Source organism: Lutra lutra, chromosome 4 (genome assembly GCF_902655055.1).
Source record: "Lutra lutra chromosome 4, mLutLut1.2, whole genome shotgun sequence".
Taxonomy (NCBI): Eukaryota; Metazoa; Chordata; class Mammalia; order Carnivora; family Mustelidae; genus Lutra; species Lutra lutra.
In genome coordinates, this window is record NC_062281.1 from 86,567,733 (window position 1) to 86,580,944 (window position 13,212).

At 41.4% G+C, this 13,212-nt stretch overlaps 1 long non-coding RNA gene across 1 annotated transcript in view; it reads left to right on the forward strand.

Annotated features, from left to right (window-relative positions):
* The first annotated feature begins 5,517 nt into the window (after positions 1–5,517).
* LOC125096883 (uncharacterized) overlaps positions 5,518–13,212 on the forward strand; it is a 28,996-nt gene continuing 21,301 nt past the window's right edge. The window contains exon 1 of the long non-coding RNA XR_007126423.1: positions 5,518–5,656. This is a non-coding gene — a long non-coding RNA (uncharacterized LOC125096883). The remainder of the gene's footprint in view (positions 5,657–13,212) is intronic.

The window sequence follows — 13,212 nt, forward strand, 5'->3', positions numbered from 1 at the left end:
CAGATTTTCCTTCCAGAGAAAGTCAGATACTACCAAAATGAGAAAATAGGCTTCTTTAAAGCTATTTCTTCCTGGCCTCCAGAGACTCATCTAGTAAGAAGAAGCTATGACCAAGGTGTTCTCCTCTAGGATCTTGATGGTTTCCTGTCTAACGTTTAGGTTTTTCATCCATTTTGAATTTATTTTTGTATATGGTGTTAAGAAGTGTTCCAGTTTCATTCTTTTGCATGTAGCTGTCCAGTTTTCCCAACAGCATTTATTGAAGAGACTCTTTTTTTCCACTGGATAGTCTTTCCTGCTTGGCCAAAGATTAGCTGACCAGGTAGTTGTGGGTCCATTTCTGGGGTCTCTATTCTGTTCCATTGATGTATGTGTTTGTTTTCATGTCTGTACCATACTGTCTTGATGACTGAAGCTTTGTATTGTAGCTTTAAGTGTGGAATCTGAAGCCTCCAGGTTTGCATTTCTTTTTCAGGATTGCTTTGGCTGTTCAGGGTTTTTTGTGGTTCCATCAAAATGTTAAGATTGTTTTTTCTATGGAGCACTGGGTGTGGTGCATAAACAATGAATTCTGGAACACTGAAAAGAAAAAAAAAAGGATTGTTTGTTCTAGGTCTGTGAAAAATACTGGTGGTATTTTAATAGAGATTGCATTAAATGTGTAGATTGTTTTGGGTCCTATAGACGTTTTCATGGTAGTTGTTTTTCCAGTCCATGAGCGTGGGATGTTTTTCCATTTCTTTTTGTCCTGCTCAGTTTCTTTCATAAGTGTTCTGTAGTCTTCAGAGTAGAGATGTTATACTTCTTTGATTAATTATATTCTAGGTGTCTTACGGCCTTTGGTACAATTGTAAATGGGATCCATTCCTCCATTTCTCTTTCTGGTGCTTCATAATTGGTGTATAGAAATGCAGCCAATTTCTGTACGTTGACTTTACATCCTGTGACATTACTGAATTCATGTATCCATCGTAGCAATGATGTGGGTGGAGCTAGAGTGTATGATGCTGAGAGAAATAAGTCATTCAGTGAAAGACAAATACCATAGTATTTCACTCACATAAGGAATTGAAGAAACAAAACAGATGAGCATGGGGAGGAAGAAAACAGAAAAGCCAGCCATATACCAGACTCTTAACTCTAGAGAATAAACTCATGGTTACTGGACAGGAGGTAGGCAAGAGGGTGGATTAAGTGGATGATGGGCATCAAGGAGGGCACTTGCTGGGATGAGCACTGGGTGTTGTATGGAAGTGATGAATCACTAAATTCTATTCCTGAAGCTAATATTATACTCTATTTTAACTAACTGGAATTTAAGTAAAAACCTGAAATAAAAAAAAAAAAGTCCTTGCTGAATCTCACAGAGTAATATCATTATGCAGTGTGCTTGGAGACTGGCATGGGGTGGGGGTGAAGATAAGCTTTCAGAAGTGGTTGCTCCAGTCCTCTTTCCTCTACTTTGAATGCTCAGTGCCACCTGGCCAAACCCATGCACCATCAACTCGAGCAATTCCAACCACTAAATTCAAGAGATTGATGCCGTCGACGCACAACGAAAAATCCTTTAGAATTTTTGGGGAAAAAAAAAGCACAGTTTTACTTGAGCTCAGATTAGGACAGCTGTGTAGGATAGGCAGTTCACAAGGAAGAGAGTGTTCTGACAAAGGAACTTTTGTGTTGGGGTATATCCATTTTTTACATAAAAAGTTGCAAATTGTTAAACAAAAGACATTGTAGAAAGACATTGTAGTTCCCGATGTTAAGCTTCTACTATATACAGGACTGTATGACTTTAATGTCATGGGAACCAGGGAAATATCTTCCTTTTTCTCCTCTTTTCCCAAATGCTCCTTTTGGGTTATTTTCTTATATCAAGCAAATGTACATTGTGAGCTCAGTGCAGAGAGAGAGCCTCTTCTTTGAGTTTCCGTGGACTCCTTTTGACTTTTGGTAAATGTGAAAGCATTACTTCTTTGGGGAGACCAGGAGCAGAACCCACAAACACTAAAAGTTGACAATTTCCTTTGTTGGTGCTACAGGAACCTCTTAAGTCTTTGGCTCATCAGATCTAGGAGGGATCCTGTGCTGAGAAAGTGAGGACATGCTTCAGGGCACCACTTTCCCATGCCTGCCTGTTTCTCTCTTCTCAGCCTCAGATTCTATGTCATTTAACACCACTGCACACATCCATGGTGGGTATCATCCATCACTGAGCCATGACCTTGAGCTTCCCGTGTTTGGTTAGAGGAATACAACCTCAGATGAATGGCATGAGGTCAAGTCAAAGGAACCTATCAAGCAGTGCTCCATCTTTGAAAAACTGTTTTACTTCTTTGAAACTTGAATTTCAGTATAGTTATCTTACAATGTTAACATAAGTTTCAGGGGTATAATGTGGTGATTGAATATTTCCATACATTGCCCAGTGTTCATTCGCACAAGTACACTTCTTAACCCCCATCACCTTCACCCATTCCGTGGCCCCCCTTCCCTATGGCTACCACCACTTTGTTCTCTATAGTTGAGTCTGTTTCTTGGTTTGTCTGTCACAGCCAGCACGACAACATGACCAGGGTCGAGAGGGTAAGAGGATGGTGAGACAAAGACAAGACGTAAAGAGATGGGACAGGAGGGACACAGTGGATGATGTCCAAGCAGTGCCAATTTTATTCAAGGCAGCAAGGCATTATATAGCTAACAGAAACAACTACAAAAAAGTATCTATTTTTAACTGATTATGAAAGAGTTTGCAACATGCACAGAAAACCCTTCAAGCTTTCCCATTATCTATTTCCCAAGCACCAATAGCAGACCTTCTGGCGCCAGATGTACTAACTTCAAGGCTACTCAAGACATAGTTTATGTAAGCACAGCACAATCTTACAATGGTGTAGTTTATAGCCCGTGCAAGGACAGCACAATCCCACAATGATTCAATGAGCAGGCTTGTTTTGCCCATTCCAGATAAGCACACGCAGGCAACCATGTCGGCGAGTCTTAAGGATCCATAGCTCAGACCCTTTCTTAAGTGCTGCTCAACTTTCCACTCACGGGGTTATTAACCCTTGGGCTTCCAGGAGGTGTTAGTCGGGGCCTGGTTTGGTCTCTTGACTCTAGCCCAGTCCACGGCTGCCTACATTTCCCTCTTCTTTGTTTTTAGATCAAGAAATTACATTTGGGCCCTCATATGGAATCTGTGTTGCCCTGCACAAATCTGTACAATGCACCATATTAAAACAAGAGCAAGTAATATAATGAGTCCAGTAAACAACCAGAATGAGTGTCTTAACAAATTACGTGGGTTAAATCCATGAAGACTATCTAGGATGTGTGCCACCACTTCAGCAGGGTTAACCATGTCCAGTCGAGACTGACTGATACTTGATATATCCTTTTGCAGATCCATTAAATCAAGGCTGACATTAGTATGATACCATACTCCTTGTAAGTGTCTTTTTACTCAGTCCCAGTTAACATTATCTGCTTCCAACGGGGTTACACAGATATGCTGAAACCCTCCATGGCAAACCAAAGATATCTGGGTTTTAAGAATGGACAGTTGGTTACCTAAATATTTTACAGTCTCCTCTAGGCCATCAAGATGACTGAGAATCTTTTGGTCAATATGTTCCTGTGTAGCTAAGGCATGTGAGACATTCTTAGCAAGATTATTCACATGCTTAGCAGTGTGAATACTTTGAGACAATGCCACTGAAGACACTGGTGGCTGTGGCTATGAGTGTTACTAGTGCTGCTATTCCTGCTATCAATAGACCCAGAAAACATTTGACTCATTTGAGTTGCAACTGCATTTCAAGAGCAAACTGATAACCATAATTAGCATACCAAGGTCCTTCTACTTCCACAGGCAATAACATATATGGAGGTTGCATAGTTATAAACACTATCATGGGACCTGTGCCTGACGAAGGCAGGGACACAGGTAGACAATTTGTTAACACACAATGGTCACAATGGATATTATACAATAGATGTTCTTGTTGAAAAGAGGTGAGAATTATTGATCCCAAGCCCACTACCAGCAAAAAAGTTCTAGGAACATAGGCCCGCAAAGTCAGATTGAAGTCTTTTGTGGCAGTGTAACCACTCCTGGCTATTTGCACTCTGATTGGTCCCAGGGCAGCTACCAGTTTCCAGAGTTCTGCATGAAACATCCCTCCGGCTGTAAGGGGGGGAGATGTCTTCTTCTTCATCTGTTTTGGCCGTTTAACATGAGACGAGCCATCCTCTGTTGGAGACGTGAGGATTTGGCACCACCTTTCTGGAAGCCAGTGCGGGGTATCCTCATCCTGAGGAAAAATGCAAATAAAACCACGTCCTCTGCGGAGGACAGGATCAGGACCCTTCCAAGTGCCCGTCGGGGGGGGAGGTGTCTTTCCACCTAGCATAAGGAAGAGGAGAAAAGTCTGGATGCCAAATGCGTTCAGCTGCTGTGCGACCTATATCATCGACATTCAAAAAATTTAAAACATAAAAAGTTAAATTTAAATGCATATGAGGAGAGTATTTCACTGTTCCCTGTAGTATCTCCCCCTCTTTTAATTTTTTGAGATATGATTTAAGGATTCCATTAGCCCTTTCGACAATGGCTTGTCCTTGAGAATTATAGGGGATGGCCACTGAATGTTTAATTTGAAAGGTTAGAGAAAATTCTTCGAAGGCTTTTGAACTGTATGCTGAGCCATTGTCTGTTTTAATGGCTTTAGGAGTTCCCATTTGAGAGAAGGCGGAAAAGAGGTGATTTTGTACATCTACAAAAGCTTCTCCTGAGTGTGCAGTAGCGTGTACAAATCCTGAAAAGGTGTCAATAGAGACATGTATATATTTTAAACAGCCAAAGGCAGGGAACAGCGTTACATCCATTTGCCATAAGTGATTAGGCATCAATCCTCTAGGTCTTACCGAATATGTAGGTAAGGAATAATGAATTGGACAGGCAGGACAGCTTTTGACTATTTGACGAGCCTCTTCTCTGGTTATATGAAACTGTCAGCGTAGGGCCGACACATTCCGATGAAATTTAGTGTGACTTCATATAGCCATTTGTTTATTAGTGACATCAATTACATATGCATGAGTGATCATATCTGCAATATCATTGCCTCTGGATAAAGGACCTGGTAATTTAGTATGGGCTCATATATGGGAAATAAAGATCAGAGCTTGTCTCGACCTCAGAAGTTGCTGAATGCTAGAAAACAAATGATAGAATTCTTCATCATTGGTAAGCACATAAGCCTGTGGCAGAGAAAGGACTGCTCATGCCACAAAATGGCTGTCTGTGTATAGATTGCATGGTTCAGAATACATCTGCAGGGCTAATTGAACAGCTTTTAACTCAGCTCTTTGTACTGACTTTGTAGGGTAATATAAGAAGCCTCTCTGTATGGAGATTCTTTATAAATTCCTATATGTCCAGTTTTAACAAACTCGGCCTAATTATTTACATAAGATCAGCAAGAACAGTGAGTGTGATCATATAGATCTTTTAGAATCTGCTTTGCTAGAACTTTTTATAAGGAATCTCTAGGTTGAACTTTTAGTAGTCTCTACGGGCCAGAAGTCAAGCCACGTACTTGCCATCAGGCATGTCTGCAATACCTGTCAATTTGGGCGAATTTTTCTTCTTGAGGTTCCCAAAGTATCCTGCAGGAAGTGACATTCTTTACTCACCTGGTGAGGTTGCTGGCAATTCTGTAAGCAAGGTATCAGGCCAACAGTTCCAAAGGACTTTACAGCTCCAGGTTTTATAAAGTCAACCTTAGTTCCTTTAGGCTGTCTGGTCATATCTGAGTCCTTCTCAAATATGACATTCTGGTCAAAGCCTTGGTAAAATAGCCCATGTTTCTAATGGTGTCCTGTTACAAGGAGAACAAATTCTTATTGAACTTACGCAAATGACTGATTGGCATGGAAGAAAGAATACTTACTGAGACCTTTTGGTTTCAGAGGGTTCAAATAGAGAGAAAAGTTGAATGCTCCAATTTGTTTACAAATAAATATTTTTCCATTTCTGTAAGTTACAGATATCTTAAGAAAAAAAAAAATCCCTAGTCTGGAAGAGTAAACACTAGAGAACCAGCAATGTTTAATAAGACAAAACATTAAGAGACACAACATTATAATCTTTTAGTTCATTTAGTTCCATATTACTAAATCTGGTGAATGCAGTTTTAGTTAGTTTTGGAAATTCTTACCCATTTCAGTTTTAGGATTTTCAAGTATATCAAATATCTGTATTTGTCCTGAAATCTCCCATATGAATTTCCTCTAAGACAGAATTTATCTTATAAGAGAATTAAAAACAATTACAAATGACAAAAACTCAGAATAGATATGGTTAAATTGCCAGGTGATGACCTTATGAAAACATTAAAACTTAGGAAATGTATAGAACTCTTAGAATAGTTACAGTAATTACCCAAATGCAACCCAAGGTTTATTATTGGTTTAGCAGTACTTACTGAGTAATTGAGTATACCAAGGAAAAGCCTTATGAGTCAAAGAGATCTCATTTATAATTTAAATCTTGTCGACAATTGCTTAAACCTTAGAAAGTTTTAAAACATATGCCTAAATATAATTAAGGATGTTAAACACCTGATAAAACAAAACATAGAAACTGGGTTTTCTGGGCAGGCAAAGAGAAAACCTTAACAGATCAATTAACCTAAGAAAACTTTGCCCCTTTAAGTAGAGAGAAAACCAGCTTTTCTATAACAGTGTCTTTTCTTTTTTATTATTATTAAGCATGCAGTCTTAAGATAGCGGGTTTACTGGGTTTCCCTCCCATTGTGAATGATGTCGCAGACAAAGGGAGGGGGATCTTTTAGATGCTGTCCTGCACCGTCCCTCGTGGGAATTTAGGAGGGTCTTAGCTAAGGTCTGTCCGTATAAACCCGGACCAGGCTTCTCCGTGGAGTAGATGACCGTTATGTCATATGACGCTCTTATTTGAGGACTCAGGGTGCAGCCCACTCAGACTCCGTAGTCGAGGTAGTGTAGCTATACAGACAGATTTACACAGTCAGGCACTCTTCAGATTCAGACAGGTTGGACACCACCACTCTGGGTATCCCTGGCTAATGGGAGGTGATCAGTCTCCCCTTTCATTCTTTATGAAAAAGAGTGAGTTTCTATGGTTACAGGCAATGGGGGATGGTAATGGGGTGTTTTCACAGTCCCTCAAATTCAGGCTGCTTTTCTAATCTCTCAAGGCCAAATGGTCCTTTCACTTGGAAGTATAATCTATGTGGAGGTATGTTAGGAGAGTGTTAAATCTCCTTGGGGCTGTTTTTCTTTGTTCTTTTATTTAAACAGGATCAGGCATCTGGTCTTTTCCTCCTTTCTGAGGTCTTCCTTTATAAACCTTCTACAACTTTCTTTTGCATTCAGATTTTGTCCCAAGCCATTTTCTTTTAAACAAACATCTTATTTAGGACAAAATTACCCTTTATCTTTAATAAAATGCATTTCCATTTCTTAAATATTTCTTACATATCATCTAGTTTTCCATAGAGTTGCTTTTTAAATTTTCATCAGTCTTAGTTACACTTAGCAGAATTTTGTACTCTTAGAAACACCTTAATCTCTAGTGAAGACTAAGTATTAACCAATTGTGAACTGTTACAACAGAATTCTTCAGATGGCAAATTTATGAATCAGTTAAGTGCAAAACATGTTTACCAACAGATTTAAATGTTCTTATTTTCTTTGCTGTAAAAAGTCAAAGTACAAGCCTATGTTTAGTAATTAATGACTTAGCATTTTATCCTGTTTGGTTAAGACCTAGATGTCCATAATTTAATTCCATCTGTTATTCAACCAAACTTTAAACTTTTAGGTTACTAAAGACTTTGAAAGCTACTTCGTTAATTACCCATTAAAACTTGAGACAATTAACCATCAGTTTAGTCATTTCCTTGCTAACAGATTTTAACCGATAACACGAGCTTATTTGACCTTCAGTAAACTTTGATAGAATAAAAGTTTCACATTTACTGCTGTAACTTCAAGACATGTCTATCTTAATTAAACCAACAAACTTAACTTAGTTCCAATACTGATTTACGTTTCACCTGGGCCCACTCCAATTTGAATGTTTACCTGAGACACGAGTGGGGAGATCTGGAGTGGGGGGTGTTAGGTCCAGGGGGCGCTCTTCTTGCTACTTGACAGTGAAGAGAGAAGGAGCCATGGTGCATGATCTGGAGGTTAGTCATGCAGGCCGCATGCACGTTGGTGCAGAAACATGAGAAGGGGGAAACAGAAAGAAACAAAGTGCTGCCAGGAGATAGAGAAAGGATTCCCCATTTTAGAGCTCCATCAGCTCCAGAGAGAAGCAGATGTTATGCTTTCCCGCCAGCAAGGGGGGAGGGGTTAAGCAGTCCAAGTCGGGCCAGAGAAGACAGGGAAACTTCCCCGAAACAAAGAGAGTTTGGGCAGCTGCTTGGGAGTATTCCTTACAGTCACTGTCTCGAGTTAGACTAACCCCATTTGGCTTCGTTATAGCGATTAACACAGGAATGAGCAAGGGAGAAGCCCCATGTCTATTAGGAAGAACAGAGAGAGATAAAGTCAGAGTCCCCTTTGCTAGGGATGGCCCAGCAACCTGGGTATACTAGAAGAAGTCTTATTTATGTAATTATCTGCAAGGCCCTTTTAGAGACCTTGGACCCTTTTTGCTTCATAAGGGCCTGCAAAGCGGTCATAAAGAAGACCCGTTCCACAGACTGCAACTGCCCCATATTATTTTACTCCTGTTGTGGCCATGAACAATCAGGGCTCCTCTTACCTGAATTCTGGTAACAACTTGCCTATATGCGCGCTCCTCCTTAAGGTGCTCAAGTCCCTGTTCGGGCGCCACTTGTCGCGGCCAGCGCGACAACACAACCAGGGTCGAGAAGTTAAGAGGATGATGAGACAAAGACAAGACGTAAAGAGATGGGGACAGGAGGGACACAGTGGATGATGTCCAAGCAGTGCCAATTTTATTCAAGGCAGCAAGGCATTATATAACAGAAACAACTACAAAAAAGTATCTATTTTTAACTGATTATGAAAGAGTTTGCAACATGCACAGAAAACCCTTCAAGCTTTCCCATTACTATTTCCCAAGCACCAATAGCAGACCTTCTGGCGCCAGATGTACTAACTTCAAGGCTACTCAAGACATAGTTTATGTAAGCACAGCACAATCTTACAATGGTGTAGTTTATAGCCCGTGCAAGGACAGCACAATCCACAATGATTCAATGAGCAGGCCTGTTTTGCCCATTCCAGATAAGCACATGCAGGCAACCATGTCCGGTGAGTCTTAGGATCCATAGCTCAGGCCCTTTCTTAAGTGCTGCTCAATTTTTCACTCACGGGGTTATAACCCTTGGCTTCCAGGAGGCACAAGTCGGGGCCTGGTTTGGTCTCTTGACTCTAGCCCAGTCCGCAGCTGCCTACATTTGTCTCTCTCCCTTTTCTTTTGCTTTGCTTATATATTTTGTTTCTTAGGTTCCACATACGAGTGAAATCATATGGTATTTATCTATCTCTGACTGACTTAATTCACTTAGTATAATATAGTCTAGATCCCTCTGTCTCATTTCAAATGGCAAGATGTTATTCTTTCTATGGCTGAATAATATTCCATGGTAGAAGTATATCACATTGTCTTTACCAATCATCTGTGGATGGACATCCGGGCTCTTCCATAATTTTGTTATGCATGTATTCCTGCTAATTAATGTTTATGTATTTCTGGGAGTCAATATCCAGTAGTAGGATTATTGGATGGTAGGGTAGTTCTGTTTTTACCTTTTTGAGGAACCTCCATACCGTTTTCCACAATAGCTACACCAGTTTATGTTCCCACCAATATGGGAAGAGGGTTCAGTTTCCTCCACAGCCTTGCCCACACTTGTTTTCCTATATTTTTGATTTTAGCCATTCTGACAGGTGTGAGTTGATATTTCAGTGGTCCTTATTTTTTTTTTAACTTTTTACCTACTTATTTGAGACAGAGAACATAATGTGGGGAGGAGTCAGAGAAGGAAAGCAAGCTCCCACTGAGCAGGGAGTCTGATGGGGGACTCGATCCCAGTGAAATGTGGTCCTTATGACATAATCAAAACAGCAAGGAAAGGCAACTCGCACACAGAGGATTCATCTAGGATTTAGGGATGTTAAGTTCTTGAGGAACCTCCATATTGTTTTCCGGAGTGGCTGCACCAGTTTGCATTTCCACTGAGAGTGTCAGAGTGTTCCCATCTCTCTGTATTATTGCCAACATCTATTGTTTCCTGAATTGTTAATTGTAGGCATTCTGACTGATGTGAGGTGGTATCTCACTGTGGTTTTGATTTGTATTTCCCTGCTGGGGCACTCTATTTTTAAGACTCAGTAAAAACTCACTGTGCAAGTACTTTCTATTCAGCTAGAATGCCCATATATGCAGGCAGTAGAAAAAGAGTATTCAATATGGAACTCTCAGGGAGTCCTGATTCCATCACCAGGCCTCCTTTGAGGGTGAACTTCCCCCAATAAGAGATGACAGGGGAAACTTGACTTTCAAACAGCTGGTCACTGTTGAATGGACTTAATTGTACCTGTAAAACAAAACTCTGGGAGTGGAGTAGGTGGGAAAAATAGGACGTCAACAACATCTGTTTCACTGGGTGGAAAAAGTAGAATATGAAGTGTCAGCTTAAGACAGAAGGAAAGAGAAAATACAATAATGTCAAAGTTTGAGGTTGATAAATCCCTTAAAAACTCAGAAACTGAATGGGAAAAGTTTGACAAGCTAATACGGAACCAACATGTCCAAAACTTTCAGTGCAATGCTCAGCCCTACATATATGCCCTTCCTGAACAGCAGACTCAGATAGAGCTACACAGGTGCACATGCAGAAAAGAAAAAAAAAATACCACAGAGAGACAAACACAGAAACATTTCCTCCCCATAGGGGAAGTAGAGCCTAAAAGTGATGGAGACTCAGTATACATTTGACGATGAGAACCAAGAATATGTCCATTACCATATATCCAGATCCACCAAATCACCATGATAGGAACAGACTAGAGCATCGAATGTCAGCAATTCATAAGTTCACAGTGATTGTCCTAACAAAAAAACTTTAATGATATAGAAGCGGGACAGAATGTTCCTTTCCATGGCACAATGCCAACAAATACACATTGTATAGATATCAAAAAGTTAGAATACTTCCAATGTACAAACACAGATAGGGTTATGAGGTACCACTGGAATCATTAACAGATGACAATATTTTAGAGAAAGACTTTAGAGAAGAGGCTCTTCATACATCCACAGAGTACACCACTTACTAAATTCCTAATTTTTAGAAAGAAAATTACTTGTCTTGCTGTGAACAGATCTTATAGGCCCTCCATAGCAAAGAAACCAAAGCTGCTCTCCCAAGAACAGTGAAGGGCAAACTGGACACTCTTGGTCTCCAGGGAGGCTGAGCTGGGACACACACAACATTAACTATGGAGTGTCCTGGCCAAAGGCATAGGCTGGATTTAATCAGAAGGGACTGATCAGACAACTTCAGGAGGTATGCCATTAAGCTAGATATCTGACCTGTCCCCTACTAACAAGGAAATATCACCACCACCGGAGACAGCCACCTAAAGGTGAGGAGGTATTCTGGGCTCCAAAGGAATATAAAAGTACAGCAACACATTCTTTTAGTCCTTTGGAACCCATCATATCTCTTCTCCATTTTGTTGTCTCTTATTTGTGGTGACACTGATTTTTGAAGAATGACAGACCTGTCATCTGGTTCAATGGTCTGCATCCTGAAAGTGTCTGATGACTCCCTAGTGCTCAAATTCAGACTAAACCTCTCCAGCAAGAATATTGCATAGTTAATGCTGTCTGCTTCTCACACAGCCAGTTGGTGGCCCAGAATGTCCATTAAGACATGTGGTGTTTTTCCACGGTGCTCCGGATTCCAGTTCTCTGTAGGATGGAATTGAGAGCAGCAAGACTGAATGCCTCTGGAAACTGGGTGTGATCTAGGCAGGCACTGGTCCCCTGAGGGATTTATCACAACTGGAGCTGAAGGGCTAGAATTTCTCTCCTCAAATGGGTCTTTTCTAGTAAAAATCATAGACAATGGCCTGGGATTATGATGTGGATTCTCAGCAAAGGATCCCTCCTGTGCTCTGTTTAGGCTTTAACTTGGTGTGCTGCTTTAGATTCCCTTCCATCAAGTGGAAAATGATGGGGTTTTAGGGTGAGGTTTTAGGATGGGGTTTTGTTCACATGAGGCACCTCTTTCTTAGTTTCTGAAGTATTTGGTATCTGAGAGAGGAAGACAGAGAGAAATCAAATGTGAGTCTTGGTCAGATCCTGCTGATGGCTGAGCCTGGAGGGCCAGCTGCCTGGTAACAGAGGCCAGGAGCACACTGAAGCCCTGTCCAGAGGAACAGTTGCAGGGGGAGCCACACCCAGGCAGGGGGGCAGATGAGAGCCCCAAGTCAGATGTAATACCTCACTAAACTGATAGGCAGCCTGTGATGGAGGATCCAGGGGCCCCTGGGCTCCCAAAGCAGGAGGCTAGTGATATCCCAGCTCAAGGCTGCTGTAAGCTTTTTGCCAGATCCCAACTACCTCCTCCTCTGCAGCCACTTAACCAATGAGCCCCCTCCATCAGAAGCCAAGTGATGGCTTTCTCACGCCTCACGGGGAGGGATGCACCTAGCACCCAACATGCACTTTCAGAAACAGACTGCTACAGGAAGGAGGGGACCCATGGCAGACAAGCACACCCCCTTTTCACCCTTGTTCCAGTCTTCTGAAAAGGAGGCCAGGCTATGGAATGAGTCCTAGGCTGTGAAAGCCAACAGGGGCCTCTGAACTTCTCCAAGCTCCTTACTACCATGTGCACATGAGGAGCTGTGGCCCTAGGGGCTAACGACCCCTGAAAGCCATGTGACGTGTGAATGAAAACCCTGGGCTGAAAGCCAGACTTGGGCCCTGTGCAAATAATTTGGTGGAAGAGAGAATTCAGCCTCTGATCTGTAGGTGTGGGCAAGCAGTAGATACTGTTGGTCACTTGGCCTGACAGGAACAAGCCTAAAAGTGCTGAGGGAAGACCCATGAAGGAGAAACCCAAAGGGCAATTCACAAAAGACAGCCTGGGTGTTATCAGGGACAAATCATTTTCC